The 19,215-nt window shown below is 52.9% G+C and overlaps 1 protein-coding gene across 3 annotated transcripts in view; it reads right to left on the bottom strand.

The window, feature by feature from the left end:
* The window catches only part of ADARB1 (adenosine deaminase RNA specific B1), a 146,217-nt gene that overhangs the window by 114,744 nt on the left and 12,258 nt on the right, over positions 1-19,215 (bottom strand). For 2 of the 3 annotated variants that reach the window (XM_028126524.2, XM_028126528.2), the window contains exon 2: positions 754-917. The exons of the other annotated variant lie outside the window; for it this stretch is intronic. The gene's annotated coding sequence lies outside the window, so the exon portion shown is untranslated. The remainder of the gene's footprint in view (positions 1-753; positions 918-19,215) is intronic. 3 annotated transcript variants of the gene reach the window in all.

The following is a 19,215-nucleotide window of genomic DNA, read 5'->3' on the forward strand; positions in this document are numbered from 1 at the left end:
TGCTGGGAAAATTCATTTTTTATTAATTTGTTGTTTTGACTAATTCCTAACTCACTTTTAGGAGAATAAGAGAAAAGGGGGACAGCAAACACACCCGAGGCCTGTGGCTTCCCCCGGCTCTCCCTGGCTTTACCATGGAGACTCACATCTGGGAAACTCAATCCAGGTATCATGGTACGCACATCTACGCACACTTGTCTCTGGCCACATGGTTAGGACGGTTTGGGAACAACAATGAACACATTTAGAATGATTAGTTACTGACAAACTCTATTTCTATTAGTCTAGGCTGCAACAATGAACATGACCACAACCCGCACTGCACACAGAGAGCCTGGTTAAATGTCATAAAAAGGCTTTAAAAGCAGCAGGCATCCTAGGCAAATGAAGAAAGGGACCTACCAAAAAACCAAGGAATGTAGTTAAGAGGCCACCATCACAGGAAAACAACTGCCCTAAAGACAAAGGAGTCCGCGCCACTGTGGAAAAGAAAGAAACAAAAGCAAACAGCTCTGAAAGCTTGAAATCCTATTGATAACACTTGAGAATCTAAGATAACACTTCATCAACATGAAATGACAGCAAGGTAGCTCTTTCCTCACAAAAGAATTTCCATGCCAGATTGTTGATCTTTGTCCACAGTTGTTTCACAGAACAAAGACACAGGATCACAAGCAAACCAGACCAAACACCAAAGAGGCTGATCTCAGCCAGAATTCCTAGATACGGGCACACTGTAGACAGAAAACTCACCTCACGAGTTCAAAAGCCTGGACGTGGTGGGTTTCTTGGCACTTGGCGGACAGGCGAGCCAGGATTTCAGGTCCCACACCTTCCCAGGGCGCCATACGCTTGCTCAAAGCCCAGTTCTTGAAACACGCCTATGACCCACGTGTGCACGCTCGTGCGAAGTAAGTCTATGAGCAAGCACAGGAACAACACACTGTCAGCATGCTTTTACCTGCATGTTCAAAACAACTCCACATTTTCTTATGCCTAACTCTTAGGGGTTGTCTCATTCAAAATATGTTCAGTTAATTGTGACCTGAGAACCACTGTGGCTTCAAGGGGGCATCTCAAGAAAATGGAGAAACCATGCCATCTATCTCTTTTATCATACTTAAAAGCCCAAAATGAAACCAGATCTCCTCTAAAAAAATCACAAGTGACAAAGTCAAATATCAAAAAAGCGAAGGATCAAAGATGCACCTAAAACATAACAGAAAATCCCTTCAGAACTGAACCCAGCACCCCGCATCACCTCTCTTTGTTTCCACGCTAACCTTGTTACCCAACCCAGCACTCAGAAGGTGCGGACTTCATCCAGGAATATTTCCCCCAAGGAAAAATGCCAACTTTGCATTAATGCCATAAACACCACGACCCCTTGCGGCCAGCCGTCACCTCAAGAGGACTTGCAGGTCTTAAGGGAAAGGCTCTCAGCTTTTCCCCATTGAGGATGATATTCGCTGTGATATTCGTAGTGAAAAGAAGGGCCATATGCGCCCCAATGTTCACAGCAGCAACGTCCACAATAGCCCAACTGTGGAAAGAGCCGAGATGCCCTTCAACAGACAAATGGATAAAGAAGATGTGGTCCATATATACAAGGGAAGATTACTCAGCCATCAGAAAGGATGAATACCCAACTTTTACACCCACATGGATGGGACTGGAGGAGATGATGCTAAGTGAACTAAGTCAAGCAGAGAAAGTCAATTATCATATGGTTTCACTTATTTGTGGAACATAAGGAATAACATGGAGGACATCAGGAGAAGGAAGGGAAGAATGGGGGGGGGAATCGGAGGGAGAGATGAACCGTGAGAGACGATGGACTCTGAGAAACAAACTGAGGGTTCTAGAGGGGAGGGGGGTGGGGATGGGTTAGCCCGGTGATGGGTATTAAGGAGGGCACGTACTGCATGGAGCACTGGGCGTTATATGAAAACAATGGACCGTGGATCACCACATCAAAAACTAATGATGTAATGTATGGTGACTAACATAACATAATAAAATTTAAAAAAAACCCAAAAAACAAGAAGACTTGCAGGACGGGTATGGAGCAGCATGCTGAGCCAGGACCCCCAGGCTGGCTGTTGCGAGCTCACTAGGACAGCAGGTGGCACTTCCAACCCCATGGGCTGCCCACCACTGCAAGGCAGGGGCCCTGCTCCCAAAATCCCCACTTGCCACTCCTGATACTTCCTCTGCTTCAAGACCCTTTCAGTGTCCCCTGCAACACTGTGTCTGTCCACCTGCGCCAAACAGACCATCTCAACTTTGCTGGAGCTGGCTGCTAGCCAGCTGGACAGGAGTTTCATCTCAAAGCTCTTTGAGAACCCCCTCCCTGAGAACACCTCCATTCCTGGCCCATGCTCCCACCCCCACTCCTGTCTCCCAGCAGCAGTTGGGGCTGGCCCCTGCCCTATCTTCCCTCTTCTTTCTGGAGTCTAACTCTCCCCCAGAGGTCCCAAGGTAAACAGGTGCAGTGGGCAATGGCCCCCTCTCCTCTGGCCCTGCTCCTTTACGCGCCCCCCGCATGGGACGACTACAGAATCCAAGCTTACCGCACCCAGGCAGCACCTAAGTCTTCCCAGAAGGCTTATATATATACACACCCACATATATGTATCCCACTAAACCCAAACTAAATGCAGCCCAATGTGACTTCCTCTCAGCCAGCTCACAAAGAAGCCCAAGGCCATCCAAGGCCTCCTGGGACAGGGGATGTGCAAGAGAGAAGCGGGGGGCGAGGAGGCGAGAGTCCTGGTGACTCGAGTTAAACGATCTCCCTCTTGAGAGATGTAAAACGTGTGAAGACGCCGGCCAGGAGGGACCTCTGCCAGTGAAGTCCCCGGACATCCACATCACGAGGACCCCAGCCGCACCCAGGGGCCTCCCTGGCAATATGACCCTTTCCTGCTGAGTGGAGTTCGTGCTGGCAAAACCAAAGGATATGCTGTTGAGAATAACGGAAGTGATAAATCTACAAAGAAAACCAAGGAAACAACACAAAAGTCAATGATACTTAGAGCAGAGGATGAGAACACAAAAGGAGCTTCTAAGGAATTATTAGCTTCTTAAAAAACATTATTTTTTAAAAATAGACTTTATTTTTTAAAACCATTGTAGATTTAAAGAAAAAGTGAGATGACAGTAAAGAGGTTTCCCACATACTCACAGAGTTTCCACTTTATAAGCATCTCACATCGGTATGGTCCATTTGTTACAATTAACAAACCAATAATAACACGTTATTATTAAGCGTTCAGATTTCCTCAGTTTCCCCTAACGTCCCCCTTCTGTCCCAGGATCCCGTCCAGGACACCACGTGACACCGGTCATGTCCCATTACATCTCCTCTTGGCCGTGACAGTTTCTCTGATGACCCTGACCGTTGGGAGGAGGGCCAGTCAGGCGTTTGGGGTGTTGCCCCTCGTTGGGAGGAGGGCCAGTCAGGCGTTTGGGGTGTTGCCCCTCGTTGGGATTAGCATGATGTGGTTTCTCATGAGTGGACTGGGGTCAGGGGTTGTCGGGGGGAAGACCACACAGGGAGGTGTCCGTCTCATCCCATCCGGCCCAGGTGCCTGCCGTCAACATGACTTGTCACTGCTCATGTTGGCCGTGGTCACCCGGCAGAGGTGTGTCTCCCCGGTGTCCCCACCCCACGTGGCTCCTTCCCTTTCCTGCTCTGTCCCCTGGGGAAGGGAGTCGCCACGCTCAGCCCACACCTAAGGAGTGGGGAGGTGCGCTGTGCTCCCCGAGGACGGAGCGGCTGTGCAGACACTGGGATTCTCCTTCGGAGGAGGAGATAAGTACCGTTTCCGTGTCAGCGCATGAGTGACTCATTATGGATGTCCGAATGGACTCGTGGATATTTATTTTATACTGTGGCTATAATCCGACAGGACTTCACTCTGTTGCAGGGACTGGTCCAGCTCTGGCCACCGGGAGCCCCTTCAGGTGGCTTCTGTGTCCCTCTGATGCCCATCAGGGTGGGGGCTGTGCTCTGCTTTTGAGCACCTCCTTCCTTTCTGGCTCGACCTGGTGCTCCAGGCCCACCCTGGGCACATCCTGCCCGGCCCTAGAAAGGAGCCCTCGCTTTTTATTTTTCATATGCTCTTTTATGAAGCATAGTTAGTTACACATTTGAAAAATATCCTTATGAAAGAAGCTAGTTTAATCTAGCTTTTCACCACCCTATACCCATCTTCCTACTGCTGATACAGCACCAAATTTGTTCTAAGGAAATGGGCTTCCCCTGGCTACTGACCGAGTGGTCTTATGGAAGGGGCTACCTGTAGTGATGGGGATGGGGGAGGAAGCCTAAACCTTTCACTTTAAAGTGCTTACATACTTATTTCCAAAGATATGCATACTTTTATAATTTAAAAATACATAGAATTATTTTAAACCCTTGCATTGATTGCATGTAGAGGCCAAATCCAAGTAAGGAAGATATACTAACAATTCTTTAGAATAGAAATAAGCAAAAAGCATGCTCAGTCTGTGCTTAGAAATAAATAAGCCAGGTCGAGCAAAGCCTACATGGGCTGCGAGGACCCTCCCCACAGTGTCTCCAGTGGTTCCTCCTGCACAACCATCAGCAAAGACTCTGGTTCACAAGGGCATTCAAAACACTCAGAGGTCTGGGGGCGCCTGCTGGCTCAGTTGGTCGAGCATGTGACTCTTGATCTTGGGGTCATAAGCTCGAGCCCCACATTGGGTGGAAAGTTATTAAAAAGGATAAATAAAACAAATAAAATTTAAAAATTCAAATGTCTATATATTAAGTATATAGAATTTGGAAATTTTCACAAGAGTTCTGCTTGGGGAGAAAATTTTACATCTCTGAAGATGGCTGAGTTCATAACTTCCAAAATCAAAAGGGTCCCTGGTTTACTTGAGAAATAAGTTATCCTTTCAAACTGCAGTCCAGGAAGTAAACGTTGTACATGAGTCAAACTCTGGAGAAGCATTAACAAAAAAAAAAAAAAAATGTTTTTGCTACAACACAGGCATATTTAAGAAAAAGATACCATAATCTCAAGGTTTTTAACACAAAAGCTCCATGTGCATACTGCAGGAGGTAAGGTTTCCGAAGTCCCCGGAAACCCCTAAACCCAGGGGTTTGCAGAATGGTGGTAACATGCCACCGGCGTGCCCGGAGCCCCTGCTTAGCAGCTCTGTGGCCGGGCTAGGCGCCGCCTGGGGCCGAGCGTACGGGGCACCGCGCGGAGGGGGCACGGGCGCACCAGGCACCGCGCGGCGGTGCGCGCTGGGCAGGTTCGGCGGCGCGCGGGCGTGATGGCGCGCGGGGCGGGATCCCGGGAGCCGACCGTTAACCGCCAGCAGCGGACCAGACCTCACGGGACAGGACCCTGAGAGGACCGCGCAGAGTAGATCTGCCAGGCGGCAACCAGCACCGACAAGGAGACGCGCCCCGAGCGCTCGAGTATGGCGACCCAGCCCGCGCCCACGCTACTCCTGCTGCTGCTGGTGACCCTGCTCCTGTCTGCGCACACCCGCATGGAGCCCACGGACACCGCGCCCACCCCGACCCCAGCCCCAGCCCCGACCCCGGCCCCGGCCCCGACCCGGGACGGCAACTCGTCGGCAGGCCAGCCCCTGCCGGGCATTGAGCTCAAGGCTGCAGCCCGCGCCCCGCGCCCGGCGCCCAGCCTGCCCGCCCTGCTGGCCCCGCTCATCCCGCTCAACCTGCGGCTGGTGCTCGGGTAGGGCGCCCGTCCGGCGTGGCCGGCACTGCCCAGCGTGGACACAGAGCGCCAGGGCTCACCAGCCTCCACTCCTTCACTTGGCTCGTAGAAATGGATCTAGAAAAGAGAGAATCCCACCGTGACTGCTTTGCAGGGTGTGGACACACAAAGGTCACACCTCCTGCGATTCCACAGCAGACTTAAAGAAGCTGATGACATCCTACTGAGTTCAAGATGGGGTTCAGGAACTTCGGGTACCTGCAGCTCTACCTTGGGAATTAAAAGATATGTTGCCTTTACTTTGATTCCTTAAATTTATAGTCAAAAAACGATTGGGTAGTATGCCAAGTGTTTCTCCGAATTGTGGGTGATGGGTTGTGACCAGGCCCGGCACCAGCCGCAGCTCTCTTGGGAGCTGGTGGCTGCATCTGACTTGGGGACAGTAAGTGACGGGGGCCAGCATGATGACAGCAGACCATCCCCACATCCAGCGTGTGTACTCTGCTGCCCTCCACACCCCACGCAGGCAAGAACTCCACAGTACCACTGTTAACCTAATGCCTAAGAGCAGTATAGAACCTCACATCTTCAAATGCTGCTTTATTTCTATATATGTTGAGTAATTTCTACAGTTTAAAGGTGACTTGTAATACATATCTTTTAAATCTTGAACACAAGGTTTGGAGTTACATTACATTCACCTGAGTCATAGTCACACTTTTTAATGTTTTTATCTTTATAACCACATTTGAAATCTTTCCTTTCAATATTTTTAGACAGTACCTGGGACAAAGCCTAAAGTAGTTTCTGGAAGTTAATCTAATCCAACCATCAACACACACACACACCCTCTGCTTCACGGTCTCACACGGACACTCCATTATTGAGCAGGCTACGGGGCCTTCAGAACCAAAGACATGCCAGCCTCAGAGAGCATTCCAGAAACACCCAGAGCAAGAACAGCATGTGTGAACAAACACTGCATGTTCTGGAGTGCACACTGTGTGTAGTGATTAAGCTTCGATTTATATAAAGTGATACAGTACTGACTTGCATTGAACACAAATGGCAAATTATTTTTTTTAAGGCTTAAGGAGCAATCTAAAGAAAAATCCTAATTTAACAGGTTTTACTCTATGCATTAAAGGATGGCCAATTATAGCTTTCTTTGACATAAAGAATAATGGAAGGATTGCGCTCCCATAGGAAATTACACTTTCTTGGTCACCAATCCTACCCCTTCTCTCTCGCAGTAATGTTGAATTAACAACCCCTAACAGCCGACATTGAAATTCCTATCAGATGAGCCAAGGTTTCATTCCAATCCCAGGCATCTATCAGATTTTATCTCCATTTCCAGCTCTACCTGCCTGCTGGTGACACAACTCAGGTTCATGTTTTGTGGGGGGAAATGTCCCTATATTGGGGATCAGTCCTTTCTGCCCCACAGGGAAGATACCCAGTCGGGCCTAAAACACCAAGAATAACCCGGCTGTGTCCCTGAGGCTCAAGGAGAAGGTGCGCAGCTCCTGACTTGCCGCACACCTGCCCTTGCTGGGGGAGCTTGGCCAGGGACCCGGGGCGGTGCTCACCCAGCTGCTGCTAGTGTCCACAGACACTGTTGAAAACGGTTCACACAATCACTCCATCCTCACAGTCACGAGGGAGGTATTAGTATCCCCGGTTTGCAGACGAGGAAACCAAGGCCCAGAAGGTCAAATAACATGTCAAGGTCACACAGTGAGAGGTGGGATTGGGACGCGGCCGAAACCCAACAGCCTGGTTCCAAAGGCCAGAAAAATAAGGACTTCCCTCCGCGGCATCTCACCTGGAAACGATGGGAGCCTCCACAGACGGGGCAGGTCGGGGGGGGGGGGGGGGGCCGGGGGCACCCGGGGGAGTCTGGTGGGGGGAGGGGAGGGGGCCGGGGGCACCCCCGGGAGTGCGGTGGGGGGAGGGGAGGGGGCCGGGGGCACCCCCGGGAGTGCGGTGGGGGGAGGGGAGGGGGCCCGGGGCACCCGGGGGAGTGCGGTGGGGGGAGGGGGGCCGGGGGCACCCAGGGCACCCAGGGGAGTGCGGTGGGGGGAGGGGAGGGGGCCGGGGGCACCCGGGGGAGTGTGGTGGGGGGAGGGGAGGGGCCCGGGGGCACCCGGGGGAGTGCGGTGGGGGGCGGGGAGGGGCCCGTGGGCGGAGCACCCAGAGCAGCGCGGTCGGGGGAGGGTGGAGGCCCGGGGCAGCGGGGCCGAGCCAGGTGCTGGGAGGTAAGGAGTGAGTTAGTTTTACTGCAGCCCCGAGGGTCAGCCACGAGGGGACTGTCCGCGCAGGCAGGGAAGCCGGGAAGGGAGAGCGCTCCGGCAGCTGCAGGAAGGGGGCTGGGAGCATGAGGGGAAATTGAGGGCCCAGTCTGGAGGCTTCTGTTGGGGGGCAGAGGAGAGACGGTGGTGGCCTGTGGGCCACTGGGCTGGGGGGCGGGGGGACATGGAGAAGCGCACATCCCGGGTGGAGGGTTTAAGGGGACAGCAGGCCCAAGGCGTGCTGGGGACTCCAGGCGACCACCAGGAGAAGCGGCCCGGTTTCCGGCGACGTTCACCGTGAAGAGGAAAGGGTGGGAAATGGACGAAAATAAGGAGGTTGGTTCCAGATGTTCGGGAACACCTGTGGGGCAGCAGCTGGAGAGGGCGGTGCGATGCCCTACCTGGCAGGCCTGGGGCCCAGGGCCCGCAGGGAACTGGAGATGGAAAAGCAGGGCCAGGCGGCTCCACCCAACTGCCTGCCTGTCAAAGTCAGGGCACCCAGACCCCAGCGGCCGCGGCGCCCCCCACCACCTCCTTCCCCACAAAGCGGGCCCCTGTTCCGCGCTGCGGCAGGCGCCTCAGGTCTCTGCCTGCCCCAACCCTTCACATCTGGCCAGGACGGGGCCTCGCCACCCCAGCCACACCGGTTCTGCCAGCACCATGGAGAGCCTTCCAGACCACAGCTCTGACCTCACGCCCCTGCCCCCGGGCCACCCTGGCTCAGAGTAAGACTCAATGACCAGCCACTGGCCCACCGGCCCCTGTCTGCCCACGTCTGCCTACCAGACTCCCAGCAAAGCTCACAAGCTCACCTTAACTCTTCCAGCAGAGCTTCACTCTGGTTCCCAATTAACCAAGAGACGGCACTGGGACCACCTCCCAGTGGAAAAGAGTCTGTAAGGAACCGGAGGGGCTGACCTCCTGTTCTTCCTGACCTGCAGCCACTGCGGAGGAGGCAAATCCATGCCCACGTCCAATCCCTGCCAAAAACACAGGGCGCGGGCAGGGAGCAGCTGAACTTGAAGAGGCAGCTGTGTGGGCCACACTTAACATGTGGGGAAGGTCCCTCCCAAGCCCCGGACAGGCTCCCCAGGCTCCCTTGGCTCCCATGAGCTGTTCTGGATGTGCCCTTGGGGGGTTCTGTACAGGAGTCGACCTCAGACACTATGCCAGAAGACTGCAAAGAAGTGGGGTGAAGACAGAAGCAGGAGCACCTGCCCCTTCCCTGCCTCCTGGGGGCTGTGAGGAAGGGGCTGCAGCCGCCATCCCCGGGGCGCACGGCTGGGTGGTGGCCTGGCCCAAGACGGCCCTTCCTCCAGACTCCTTCCACAGACACCACAGCAAAAACCATGTGGGGGTTAGGGGGCCCACACTCTTTGCAGAGAACCCAGTGGCCCCTCTTTGCGGAGGGGGGCATGGTTACTGGCGCAGGCCCGCACAGCTAGGCTGGGCCCACCACAGCAGCCACGCACTTAGGCCACTCACTGCGCAGAAGGGGCCCATCCCTACCCGGGGCACCCCGCACCCATCCCCAGCCATTCTCATCACCAGGTAGGTCAGTCCATCCAGTTTGGCGTAAAAGACTAACAAGGCCACCTGGCCACAGACAGCCCCATTCTCCAACATCGACTCCCCACTCACCCGTCTCTGGTGTGGGGGACTCTCCCAACTGGTCCAGAACTAGAGAGGTAAGAAATGGAACTAAGTGCAGAACCCCGCAGCACTGGAAGCCTCTGACGGTCAGGTACTAGGACTCCTACAGACAGGGCTGTGGGGCACTGCCCACTGTCCCTCTTACTCCTCCTCACAGAGCCCGATTTTGGTATGCACAGACGCTGCCGCGGACCCTAGTGACCAGAGGCGGCGTGCAGCACTCTTGCGGACAACGAGATGGAGACTGGGGGTTTCCTGAAATGCCTTCCCGATAGAGACACCGCCCCTTCCTGCTTCCCCTCCTTCCTGCTGGGACATCAGGCTGCAGTCAGAAGTCACCGCTAAGCACGAGGATGAAAGAGCAGACGGAAGAGACACAAAGGCCCAGAAAGCACGGTTCCAGACTGCACACTTCTTGGTACGAGGGGCCCAGGAGCTGAAAGCCACACCAGCCAGGTTCTCTGCTCCATGCTGCCACACCAACCTGACCCAAACGCAGGCCAAGGACTCTGCCTGGGCACAGGGACTACGACCAGGCCTACTAGAGACCCGGACCCACAGCAGTGACCATGAGCTCATGTTGCAGGGCAGAGGGAGAGACCACATGCATACCAGGCAGCGAACAGGGCGACTTCAAGTGCTCATCAAGCAGGGTGACGTGGACGAGAACAGCATGGGGCGGGGGGGCAGAGGGGGACAGCCTCGCCAGGGAGACACCATGTGAGCTGAGGGCAGGACGGCAGGCGGGCGGCAGCCTTATAAACACCTGGGGGATGACTGTCCCCGCAGGAGGCACGACACACAAGACCTGGGGCGGGGGACTCCACTTGTGCAGATCCGGGTCAGGGAAAATGGAGGGACAGCAGCAAGGGAAAAGGCCTGTGAACTTTTTCCTAAGGGAACTTACTTTCCCCATGGTGAGGGGAAGTCACTGGAAGGGGTCAAGACAGGGTCAGCTGCTGGGATGTGCCCCTAGAAGGGGGACTGCAGTGACCCCATGAGGGTGGACTGCACAGGAGCAAGTCTAGACCCAGGAGAGCCAAAGGAGACAGCAACAGACCTTGAGGAGCTGGACAGTGAGCAAGGCGGGGAGAAAGGAAGAAGAATGACCCCCACCCCTGTGGGAGGGATGGGGATGATGGGAGATGCGCCCTGTACCACTTCTGGAGGGTGGCACAAGATACACAGGCTAGGGAGGCATCGGCACCCGGGGCAGGCGGGGAGCGTGGCCCTCGGGCCGAGGGCAGGCAGGGGCTGGGGAATCGGGCAGCTCAGGCAGCTGTCAGACGCTGCTGAGGGCCTAAGCAGGACAGTGGCCACTGACCTTGACAAAGACAGGTCACTAGCGACTCGGACAAGCCATTTCAGAAGGACAGAGAGGCCAAAAGCCAAGCAGAACAGTGAAGAAGGTCATGACAGTGGGGACAGGCATCCAAGCTGGGAGGCCCCAGCATGAAGGCCAACGGCCTGCCATCCCCCACGCCGAGGCCCCAGCTCAGTCTGTTCTTGGATCACCTTTCTGCGCAGGACAGCTTGAGACATACAGGTCTGCGCGAGCACACACCTCCCTGCCTGGTTCGCTCGGTGCCTGTCACAGAGGCCCGCATGCCGGGGGCACTCAGAAAACTGGCTGGCAAGAGGTGAGAAGAGCTGTGTGAACGGAGAGCCCCCCAGGACAAGGTCCTGAGGGCCCTGGGGTTCACGTGGACACAAGGGTGCAGAGAACCGGCAGGTGTGGAGCTGAGACACAGCCGGATACAAGCCCTCGGATGCTGCTTCCCTGTGTAGAGACCACGTCCCCCCCCCCGGTGACCACACCAGCCGCAAAACACGAGAAATACACTTTTCACCAAACCCACAACTCAAAAACATCCTGGGGAATTAATCAAAACTTTCCAGAACTTTACTTCAGGATTCCCAACGTAAAGGTAACTTCAGACAACAAACTAACACTGGGTCCAAAATGGGCTCACAGCACCTGCGCTCTGCCCACAGCAGAAGTCAGGACAGGCCGCCTGACGGAAGCTGATCTCATGGGTCCTTAACGAGGCTCAAAATACATTCTGAATGCTGCGCTTCAAATCCGGCTACTCGGGGAGTTATAAAAAATGTTTCTAATTCAATATATTTTATTTCTCAAAAGAGCCTCCATTTATAAACACAACATCACCAGAAACCCATCTTATGAAAGAGCACATTGTACGTACATCAAAATCGAGAAACCACCTCTTAAAGTTCTGTGGCTCCAACAGGCTACGATCACGCACAGCCACACAACAAATGAGGTGAGTCACGAGTGGTGAGGACCAACAGATCACCAGCAAAAATGAAGTGCCATAAATAAAGCAAGTTATTTAACTTGATTTTATCAAACATTTTCTCTGCACCCAGCGTGTGACGGCTGTTCAGGGACGGGGAGCCAAAACCAAAGATACTTCTCAGGGCAGATAAGAGATTCATGCCCAGAGTTACAGCCAGGAAGACAAGAATAATTAAGTTCTGGCCTGTCATTTAAGAATCCAGAAGGCTGGGGCACCTGGGTGGCTCAGTCGGTGGAGCGTCTGACTCTTGATCTCCGCTCAGGTCTTGATCTCAGGGTCGTGAGATTGAGCCCCATGTTGGGGTCCATGCTGGCCATGGAGCCTACTCAAAAAAAAAAAAAAGATAAAAACCCAGAAGGCCCTGACTGGCAGCATCCACCTCCAGGACCTCGACACCCTGCCAGAGATTCCTGGGGCTGCAGCAGACCCATCTGCCATATCCCCCAGAGGCTGCTGCCTGGCCTCCTCCAGGCCCCACGTACAAGGGCCTCTTCCCAAGAGAAGACAGTGCAGGAGGCTGAGGCCGGGCCAGGAGACAGGGAGGTCTTCTCAGACACTACTGCGGACACAAAATGACAGATCGCAACCACCTGGACCCTCGCCACACAGGACTAGGTCCAGAACCACAGAATAAAATGCAAGCAGCAGCAAGAAGACACCCCCGGGTCAGAGCAGCAGCGGTATGGCTAGCCCACAGAATGCCCGCTTCTCTCTGCCGATGGCCAGGGAGACCCGCTAAGGGGAGCGTAAGCAGGCAGCCACAGCTGGTGCACCTGGCCTGCAGCTGCCCGGGACCTTCCTGGGACCTGGAGCCACCTGGCACAGCATGCCAATTGCTCAGCACCCCAGCGCCCCCGGCCATGGTCACCCCCGGTTCCTCTGTGGCCCAAGCCCCGTGAAGGTGACTGTGTGGCCCCCACGTCATGGCAGGAGCCATGCTGCTTCCTTCCTCCTTCCTCTGGAGCCTCTGCTTATCTCAGAGCCCGGGCTTCCTGGTTTTCATTGTTTACTGTGTAAATATTGGGGGCGGGGGTGGACTGCAAGGAAGATATGGGACTCATCAAAAGATTTCAATAGCCTAGTAACAGATTACCCGGTTGGCTCTGAAAACAGATAAAGACTTCCTTGGTTTTAGAAAACTAAACACGATGGGGCTGCTGGGTGGCTCAGTCGGTTAAGCATCTGCCTTCAACTCAGGTCATGATCTCAGGGTCCTGGGATCGAGCCCCACATCAGGCTCCCGGCTCAGCGGGGAGCCTGCTTCTCCCTCTGCTGCTCCCCCTGCTTGTGTGCTCTCTCTCCCTCTCAAATAAATAAATAAAATCTTAAAAAAAAAAAAAAAGAACAGAAAACTAAACATGATGCTAGTTTTGACATCTCTAGGACCTAAGATCTACCTTCAAGAAAGAGAAGTAAAAAATACAAAAATGTATGATGATGAATTATTACTCATATTGTAGAGACTTGAGAGGCTCTATTTATTAAAACAATTTTTTAAGTAATTATTCAGGCAAAGTTAGATTTAAGCTAATCAGAGCTTCTGTGATTTCCTCCATCTCACCTGCTGTGTTTTTGTACAACCCCAATTTGATGATTAATTTAATACTTATAGAAAAATATTTTGCTTTTCCATGACATTATTATCAATGTATCGGTCTGGCTTATAAATTTAAGTACAGATAAATAAGATGTACCCATTTTTTAAAACCCAACATGTGCACAACAATGGAAAAATTACTTTTGATGAGGGCTCTTGAATTCTGATTCCAAGAATTAAAGGTTATCTATAAGGGTTCAACCATCATACTAAGACTTAGTCCCCATAATTATTATTTTCTTTTTTTTTTAAAGATTTTTATTTATTTATTTGAGAGAGAGAGAATGAGAGACAGAGAACACGAGAGGGAAGAGGGTCAGAGGGAGAAGCAGACTCCCCGCTGAGCAGGGAGCCCGATGCGGGACTCGATCCCGGGACTCCAGGATCATGACCTGAGCCGAAGGCAGTCGCTTAACCAACTGAGCCACCCAGGCGCCCCATCATAATTATTATTTTCAAAGATTAGATTCCAAGGTGCAACTATACTGGAAAAAAAGATAATATTCACTTCCACGAAAATGCTTTTCTTTGATGTCCATCTTTCTGATCCGTCTTGGCAGCCGGCCGCAATATGGTAGAAAGAGTGTGGGGGGGGGGGGGGTCAGCTCAGTTGGTCACTTCCAAGAGGCCGAAGTAAGCTGATAAACAAAGGATGGGCTTCGGAGGTTGCCTCCAGCCTCGACAGACATCCCCGGCTGGTAAGGAGGGGTGTCGTGCAAGACCAGGGCAAGGAAAGGGAGTATGTTTTTGGCTCTGGATCTCAGCTGGGCCAGGCGACACCTTCTACACCAATGGGCCCTGCAGGTCAAAGGTTCTTCTCTGCAGACAGGATGTTCGGGGGGGCCAGGAGCCAACACCCATCCAGACTGTGCTTTTCTCACTCTGTGTCTCAATACCTCCCCAAGGAATGAGAAAAGTTGATCTTTAAGGGCTTTTAAATTGTCTGAATAAGTAAAACAGAACTACTTTCTCTTATTAAAATGGGCGAATGGGTTTCTGAGGTCCACTGGCCTGCACCCAGCCTCCCTACCCGCCATAACAGCTAAGCTCACGGCGGGGGGGGTGGGGGTGGGGGGGTGGTCTCTCGATCTTTTCCCCAGGCAAACCCATCAGTCTCCCTGGGCTGAGGCCCCCTGGAGAATGGGGACTTGCATCCTGATCTCCTCTACCCCACCTGACCTCAGAGTGGGTAGCAAATGCACAACAGTGCCGTATGCTCCTTGGGAGCCAGGCTCCCATCCCTCGGAGCTGCCAAGCTACCAGAAGCACAGCCCTACATGTACCCTGATGCCTTTGGGAGCCAGACAGAGACCATGCTGGTAGGGAATCAGCCTGCTGGCGTCCAGAGGGCTGCGGAAGGTGATGATGATGATGACGAGCTCACCCACGGCTCCTCCTCAGATGACAGTCCACCAACCACACAGTGTCACTTCACTCATTCTTCCAAGCACTCTACCATCACAACCCTTGAAAAAATGAACCTTTCCTAACGTAAAACCACCAGATCCAATTCCTTTGTCTTTTCATCATGAGAATTTAGTAAAAGCAGAAATAATTATATAAGTAATAAAACTAAACAACATCAACTAATATTGAAGCAGGGAATTTTGAAATTAAGCAGTGGAAGAAACTGGATTAACTGCAGGTTGATTTAAGTAATACCAGGGGCAAAGACAAGCAGATGTCTGAGTAAGAAGAAGACTGGCAAGGCCAGGCAAACCAGAAAAACATGCAGCTTAAAGGGATATCAGAACCTCTGCTCCATGAGAAAAGAGACAGGTTATTCTGTTCACTGCCTTACCTCTGGCATCCCAAGTGGCTGACACATAATAGGTGCTCAAGAAATACTTGTCAAATGATTGCACGGATAACTGAAAAGAGGTTCAATTTACACAAGGGAAGATAAAAAGCTACATGAACACAAGATGCTAGCAACCCCTCAGATTAGACGACATTTATTATCGTGGAACCTACCTTGTCTTTCCAATAAAGTTAGTGCTACAGTAGTAATAATGATAGGTCAGATGCTCAGTTTTCCAACAGAAGTCACTGTAAGCCCTACATTTTACTAGCTAGTTCTGAGAGGAAAATACAGAGCTGTAAATGCAGAGAATAGGAAACAAGAAGGAGCAAGGACACAGGATGGGGACCAAGGTCAGACCAGCAGCTACTGGAGGGAGGCAGGAGTGCTGACCTGGACGGGCATGAGGAGCCTCAGGGTGGGCCTCAGAGACGGTCACCAGGCTGCACACCAGCTCCTACCGGCTCAGGAGAGAGGACTTTCTGAAATTCTGTGAACCAGCTGACAGCTCATCGGTAGCGTGAAACAATGGTGAAAATATTTATGCCACAGAAATTGGCAAATGCTACACATCAGGGCTCTTTCCACCCCCCTCCCTCCAAAAACACCGGCCGTTAAAAATTTACCAGCACGGCGCTATGCGCCTTACAGTATATAAACTATGCTCCACAGAAGTAAAACAATGGGGGGGGGGCGGTGAGGGGAGAGGGGAAGGGCTTATTTTGAAAAAGGAAAAGGTATTAAGATAAATAGCAAATTTAATTTTCAACGTGTTGGAAGTAAAGAAGGAAAAAATGCTGAACATCAGGAAATCTTTTAATGAAATTTACTGCATTAACAAATTGGAGAGGAAAAACCATACAACCATCTCAACAGATGCAGAAAAAGCATACAAAATTCTACTGCTAGTCATGATGAGGTTTATTTAAAAGCCTCTCAGCAACTTGCTTCACTGGATAAAAGGGTCTGTACGAAACGCCTTTGGTCAGCACCATGCCTGGTGCTGAAGCCTGAGCAAGAGGAGCACCTCGGACCACGGCCACCATGTGAACAGTGCATGTGGGGTGGCACCAGACACCCAGCCAGCGAATGCAGGGAAAGTACAAAGATTAGCAGGAAAGAGCATTATTTGCACAATTTCACCCTCTATCTAGAAAACACGAGACGCAGTGACAAACTGCACAGAAGCAGCCCGTGAGCCCGCGAGCCCGCGAGCCCGAGAGCCTTCCTGTACAGCAGGAACCCGCGACCGGGAAACCGCTCCATGGGGCAATGGCGGCGGTTCTCATCCCTGCGCACAGGGCAGACCTCTCAGCGATCGGTGGGCAGCCGGCTGGCCACCGGGAGAAAGATCAGATCTCACTTCAAACTGTATAAAAGCAAATTTCACACAGATTAATAAGCTAAGTGTGGAAAACAGACTATAAAACTGCCAGAAGAAATGAAAGAGCAAAGACTCCTAAGGCAGGAAAATGTTCTCAGATGGGACTCAAAACCCAAGTCATAAAGGAAAAGTCCAATAAAGTTTAATATATAAACATTTAAAATCTGTCTTTGGGGAAAAAAAAATAATAAAATCAAAAGACCAAGGTCAACCTAGGAGAACACCTGTAGCCATGTGACAGGTCCCCGATAAGGGCCTCTGGCATCCCCATCAGCTGGGGCCCCAACTGCCTCCTCCCACTGGAGCCCGGCAATCCCAAGGCCCCCACCCCATCGCTCCAGAATGCTCCGCACGGGGAGCGAGGGCACCAGAGGTCCCAGTGGGAAGGCAGGAGAGGATTTCTCACCCAACACAATTCTGAATCGTCGATGGCAGCAGGGACAGATGGGAGGACCCCATCCTCACCCTGAGCTCTACGGTGTCCTGTCACGTTCCATCATGGGCTTTCTTCTTCAGCTTCCTATTTTGAAATGACAGACCTACAGGAAAGTTGAAAACAGTAGAGAGCTCCCCTATATCCTGCACCCAGCCTCTCCTCACCCTACAGAATCGCTGATAAATTACAAAATTAGGAAATCAACTCAAGCACAATACACAAGCTGTATCTGCATTCACCAGTTTTCCTACTAAGACCCCCCCGTGCCAGGACCCCATCCAGAAGCCGTGCTGCGTTTCGCCATCGCGTCCCCTCCAGAAGCTTGTCCTTGGGCACCTGGGCGCTCAAGGAGCGCAGGTCAGGTGTCGCGCTGAGTCTGTCTACTGTCCCCCAGAGACAGCGCCGTGACTGTGCATCTGGGGCAGGAATGCGAGAGACGTGATGTGCCCACGTGCGACCGGGGGTAGGTGGAGGTGACCGGTCTTATCACAGGACATGGTAACTTGCGTCACCCAGGGAAGGTGGTGTCTGCTGGCTTTCTCCACTCTAAAGTTACCATTTTTCCTTTTTTAATAAATAAATAAGTTGGGGAAGAGATGCTTTGAGTCTAGGCCAATATCCTGTTACTCCTCAAGCTTTCACCCGTGCAGCTGGGCCCCGGTGCCCGAGCCCCACCCGAAGCGCCGCTGTGTCGCCTGCCTCACGCGGATGCTCCACGGCCTCCTCCTTTCCACACTGATTAGGTCAGACCCTTCTGTCGAGAAGAGCTGCCCCCCCGCCCCCCAAGTATTGACTTATTTATTCAACCATGTGTTCATATCAGTACGGACTGGCGGGTCGTCATTCTAGTCTGGGGATTATAAACGGATACTATCATCACGTATTTCCCTGCTCAGCCGGACTCAGCTGTGGCCCTCTGTGCTCCTCCAGGGCGGCCCCCGCGCCCCCCGGACACGCCCCGCCCTTTCGGAGCGCGTCCCTCTTTGCGCACCGCCAGCCGCCCTCCTTCAAGGAGCGCTGTGTGTTCCTACTGGAGAAGGGTGCCTGGGCACACTCACATTGCTGGGCCTTGCCGGGGGGCAGAGCTAGGACACGTGCATTCACGTGTATCTCTGTGTCTCCGTCCCTGCCCACCCCTGTGTGCACGTGTTAGACACCATGGGTTTACATGGTGACCGGGTCCCAGCCCAGCAGCACCGGGCCCTTCAGCCTTCCTCCTGGCTCCGGGAACCGAGCACAGATTCACTGTCTGCTCTGTCCTGTGAGCTCACACTGCTGACCTGACCCCTGTGAGAAACCAAGGCACCACCGGACTCCAGCCCCACAGAATCTATGGCTTTCCAGAACCAGGCTAACACTTTCTTCCCACCCCCTCTTCTGTGGCTCCATCACTGTTTGTCCTACAGGGGGGCTTGTTTCTGTTTGTAGTCACGCTCAGTCCCCCCACACCCTGGCTGAAGTTAGCTTATTTCATTCTGGGGCCTGCGGTTCCAAGAGTTGGGCTGAACTGACACGTCCCGTGTCCCCACACCTGCAGCTGAGTCTTCTCCCCTTCCTTCCTACCCACCCCCCCACCTTGGTGGCACCGCCTTCGGCTCTGGCTTGTCCTGCCCCACGTGCCTTGGGCACGAACGTGTGGTGGAGGACAGCGCACTAGACGCTCTTTGGCGCTGTGTCCCCCTCGCCTTCGGCATGTTCTGGAAATCACCTTGAATCAGTTCACAGAGACTGTCCTCCACACAGCACTCTGTGGACGGTCAACACACGTGCATGGATAATTAGGTTATCTCCCTAGAGCTGGGGGTGTCCCCTCAAGCTAGACCCCTAGAAGTGCAACTGCAGGGTCAAAGCACTTGGCACACGGAGTTCTGTAGGCTGAACAGCAGCTCTGATCTCCTCCTCGGATGGAGAGAGAAGAGATCAAATGTTGGGAAGGAGTTCGCCGGTGGGGCCCTATCAGTGGACACCACACACGGGGCCATCATCGCACCCTAGTAGCCAGTGCG

The sequence above is a fragment of the Eumetopias jubatus genome, unplaced genomic scaffold, assembly GCF_037043125.1.
Source record: "Eumetopias jubatus isolate StellerSeaLion01/CBP00866 unplaced genomic scaffold, mEumJub1_p1.0 scaffold_1, whole genome shotgun sequence".
NCBI lineage: Eukaryota > Metazoa > Chordata > Mammalia > Carnivora > Otariidae > Eumetopias > Eumetopias jubatus.